Source organism: Suricata suricatta, chromosome 1 (genome assembly GCF_006229205.1).
Source record: "Suricata suricatta isolate VVHF042 chromosome 1, meerkat_22Aug2017_6uvM2_HiC, whole genome shotgun sequence".
NCBI classification, from domain to species: domain Eukaryota; kingdom Metazoa; phylum Chordata; class Mammalia; order Carnivora; family Herpestidae; genus Suricata; species Suricata suricatta.
Genome location: NC_043700.1, coordinates 42481778 through 42486574, shown reverse-complemented (window position 1 = coordinate 42486574; position 4797 = coordinate 42481778).

Sequence of the window (4797 nt, the reverse complement as noted above, 5' to 3'; positions counted from 1 at the left end):
TTTATTTTTGAGAAAGAGAAAGAGAGAGAGAGGGGGCAGGGGGAGCACAGAGAGAGGGAGACACAGAATGTGAAATAGGCTCCAGGCTCTGAGCTATCAGCACAAATCCCGACACGGGGCTTGAACGCACAAACTATGAGATCGTGACCTGAGGTTAAGTTGGACACTTAACCAACTGAGCCACCCAGGTGCCCCAGCTTCCTTCTGATTCTCGTTTTCTGTGCCCCGTGATTTCTGGGTGGTGCTTTGTCTGTTGCCATGAGGTGGACTTCACAGCCTGAAAACATCTATTCCCGAGTGACAGCAGAGACTCCTCAGGCAAGAGGACAGTCCCCAGTAGTAGCAGAGAAACGAAGGGGAGGGGATGGTCACTAACAGGCTGGGCCAGATCTGTGCCCACTACACTCTTCCACTGTGAGCCCCTCCGGAGAGGGATTTCCTCAGCATCAGTGGCCTCTGCAGCTGACGTTGGAGGTTCTGACCAACATCCACTTTTGTCCTATACCCCACAGCACTGAGAGGGTCAGGGCGAAAAAGGTAAAACAAAACTTTCTAAACTGATCGATCTAGAAGCCTGATTTACAGCTGCCGTCAGTACCTGTTGTCAGTACAGGATGGAAATCCTCAAGGCCTTGGCAATGAAGGACAGTCAGCTTTCTTCTGAGGGCTAAACTTGAAAACCTACACACACTACACTGGAAGTAAGCAGTCATTTGAAAGGGAGATGAGATTGCCCAGGTTCATAAAATCTGACTGATCATTGGTTGAAAATAGCAATATTTCAATTAAAGAAATAAAGGGGGCACCTGGGTGGCTCAGTCGGTTAAATGTCAGACTCTCGATTTTGGTTCAGGTTATGACCTCACAGTTGTGAGATCAAGCCCCGAGTTGGGCTATATTGGAATAGTCTCTCTCTCTCTCTCTCTCTCTCTCTCTCTCTCTCTCTCTGCCCCTCTCCCACTCATGCCCGTGCACTCTGTCTCTCTCTCTCTCTCTCTAAAATAAATAAATTAATTTAAAAAAATAGATCTTGAGGCCATTATGCTCAGTGAAATAAGTCAGATACAGGAAGACAAATCCTGTGTGATCTCACTTACCTGCAGAATTTACAGACAAAGAGATCAGATTTGTAGTTCCCAGAAGCTGATTAGAGAAAGACGGTCTGAAGATACAGACTTATAGCTACACGAGAAATAGGCTGTCTTACACGTGTGATGGTTATAATGGCGGCTAAAGGGTCTATTTGAAAGCTGCTCGTAGAGTAAATCCTAAAAGGAAAACACAAATTTTGGTAACTGTATGAAATGATGGGCTTTACCTTCTCATGGTAGACGTTTCATAATACACGTATGCCAGTCACTATGTTGCACGTCATCAACTTATACAAGGCTGCATGTCAATTATAACTCAATAAAGGTAGAGGGGAAAGAATGGGTTATTCAGAAAGGGTCTTAAAGTCCAGAAGTAAAAGCAGAGTCACAGACACCTCAGCGGCACTTGTCTGAAGAGAGACAGAAAAGAAAGAGGCAACCTTCAGTGTCCCATCCTTCGGCAGCCTCTCTGGTGCCAGGCCACATGGGGCTGTGAGCGCCGACGGCACACTGGTATTTCTGCCATTGGCAGGCTGGTTATATAAAGGCCTGATACTTATTATGATGGCAAGAAATGTCTGATTCATCTAAGCACACTGGCATCCTTGTTCCACATGTGCATCTTGAGTGTTTCATAAATACAAATCTGTCACCTGAGGAATCGCTGTACCCTTGGGGTACCAACAAAAGTGGGTTTCTGAGTCTGGGAGTCTGTGGCCCACAATGGGGACCATGTGGTCAATCACCATCACGTTAGTGAATATCACCCAGCAGGAAGTGGCCGTGGCTTATGCGTTTGACACATCATCTTTGGACACCTTAGTGCTAGACATAAGCATTGGGGACACTGCGCCCCTGCACTCTTAGAGACTCTGGCATGTTTTCTACTGCAACTTTCAGAGAAATTAAAAATAACAGCCCTTTCCTACCTTTGCTCAAGTCAAAATGCTAACTTTTAAAAAATATAAAATAAATGCAGACTGAAGGAAACTTCTGTAGGCCTGTCCTGTCCTGCCATGCCCTTGAGTTTTGCTGGCATGAGGTTTGTCTTTTAATGAGTGGTTTCCCCTTATGGGCCCCTTCTTGAAATCTGGCTCTGTCTTTGCTGGGTGCTACCTGGACAGACAAGCAGGGGAGAGGAGCCAAGGCTGTCTGGAGTCGGGGGTGGGGGGGGGGGGGGGGAAGAGACCTGCTGGGAGGCAGGCAGGGGGCAGTCAGGCATATGGGCACCCAAGAGACAAATCTCCCCTAAGGTTCAAGCCATGACAGAGTAGCCAGGGCCCCAGCTGGGTCCCATCGCCTTTCAATGTGATTGTGTTTGGAAGTGTTGGAACAGCTGGGAAAGTGTGCAGAGCGCCCTTGGTGGGCCCTCAGTGGAAGCTGCTGGCTTGTCCATCACTTGTTCACATGCCATTTTTAACCTCCCGAGGGGCTCCTATAGGGGCATCTCAGCTGTGTTTATCGCCCAGGGACCTGCCAGGTCCTTTCTGATTGATTAGGAGAGGGATGGGTTCAGCCCTGTTTCAGAAACTGTGTGCTCTCAGGCCAGTGATGGGTGTGTGAAGCAAGATGTCTCCCAGAGGTGGTGGTATGCTCAGATAAGCTGGGAGGGGCCTGCCAGGGCGAGCACACCCATCCCAGAACCCGCGAGAAGAAAGGCTCTCAAAGGCACCACAGGAGGTATGTGTGTTTCATGAGTTGCTTTGATTGTTCAGAACATTCTGCTGCATGACTGTGGCTTAAAGGACACAAAGCTAAGTGTCAAGCATGGTACCTAATTGAGGGCACGGCCTTGTCCAGTGACAACTAGTAGTATATGTCCTTTTTATGTTCTCCAGGAGGCCATTTATAAGGGTAGCTACTCCACATCATTGGGAAGCAGCACTTGAAGGTGTTGTTGAAACAAAGCAGGGCTGCCTAAGTCGCGTGATGCTACCATACAGACTCCCCATCCTACCCTCAGAGATTCTGAATTCAGTGGTCTTAGGTAGGGCCCAGGAATCTCTCAGCAACTCTCCTCTCTACACCCACCATCTCTCCCGTGCCCTCAGTCACACATGGGGTGATTTGGACAAGAAATCTCAGAGGACTCCACTTTGAGAAAGTCTGTAAAAAGGACTCTGGGCTTGTAAATTGAAGGCCTGGATTGGGAGCAGCTGTATAACCTTGGAGACGTGCCTTCATCTCTCTGTGCCTCCACTGCTGACTATAGAAGGAGGGAAATGACCTTTCAGGCCCTTTCCAGAGCCAATACTCCACAAGTTTAGGCATGCTCGCAATGGCCTCCCTCACAAAGCTGTGGGTATTCCAAACCTAAACTGGGCCACTCAGGCTGAGCTTTACCCTGAAGAGGAGCAGGTAGCAAACCACAGAGCTACGTCCTGACTTCCCACTCAGGATTAGGCCTTTGAGGACACTCCCCTGAGCACGATACTCCCCTGACACAATTCCCTTCCTCCTCTCAAACACTTCCAGAGGCATCATTTATTTTCACCTTTCAGAAGGCTAGACTTTAGGCAGGCCAACAGGTGGAGCGCCACGTTGATTGAAGGAAGACTGAGGCACAGAGAGAGGAAGAAGCCGAGAGTCCCTGGCAGCCCCTCTGCCGCAGACGCCCATGTTTTGTCCTGGGGTCTGCATCCTCAGGATACCTTCAGTGCAACAACACTGACTCACCGCATGGGCCGGAGATGAACACCACGGGCCCTAGATGAGACTTATAAACACATCGTCTCCTTTTGGTAGTGGTTCTGTGAGCTTACGAGACATACACATCACGGGAGCCCTGCACTCCTCAGAGTGAGAGCACTCCGGAAGGGCACTGGGCACTTTCTCTGACATGTGTTTATTAGATCTGCTCCCCACCACACCGTTAACATCTAATGAGCCATAACTGCCTGCAGTCAGAGGGTTGGGATCTAGTTGTGAGTCACCAGCCCTCTGGGTCACTAGGGCACGAGGAAGAGAGGAACGCAGAGACCCACACAAAAGAAAAGTCTTGATCTGTGAGACGTGAGCATGGTGGCCCTGCTTTATACTCTCTTACCCTCCCCCTTCTGATTTTGCCCAAAGGAGGCCTGAATTATAGTCCTGGCTCGGCACACCCTCCCAGCTCCCAGTTTTCTCTGCTGCTTGAGGTTGTTTCTGACAAAGACGTCATTAATAATCACATGCTGTATCTTGGGAAATTCTTGCACAAACCACGCACTCTTATAGCAGATACTGTCTGGCTCTGGTGTCAGTCTCCGCATAGAGTTATTTAGACAGTTATTCTTTTGGCATCTCGTTTCTGTGGCAAGAACCCTGTTTGAGTAGCAAAATCTCTGCACTTGATGACGATCACACTGGCAGTAACAGATGCCGCTCTTTCCTTTCCACCAGTTCCACCTTTCAGACGTGAAGCCAGTGCGCCAAAGTACCACCAGGAACCAGAAGGAAGTAAAAAACAAAATAAGGTAAAATAAAATTTAATTTAATTTAATTTAATTTAATTTAAAAAGATGGTATAAAGTTTGTGCATTCTTTTATTTTAGGGAATCCTTGGGGCGCCTGGGTGGCTCAGTCGGTTAAGCATCCGGCCTCAGCTCAGGTCATGATCTCACAGTTTGTGGGTTCAAGCCCCGCGTCAGGCTCTGTGCTGACAGCTAGCTCAGAGCCTGGAGCCTGCTTCAGATTCTGTGTCTCCCTCTCTCTCTGACCCTCCCCT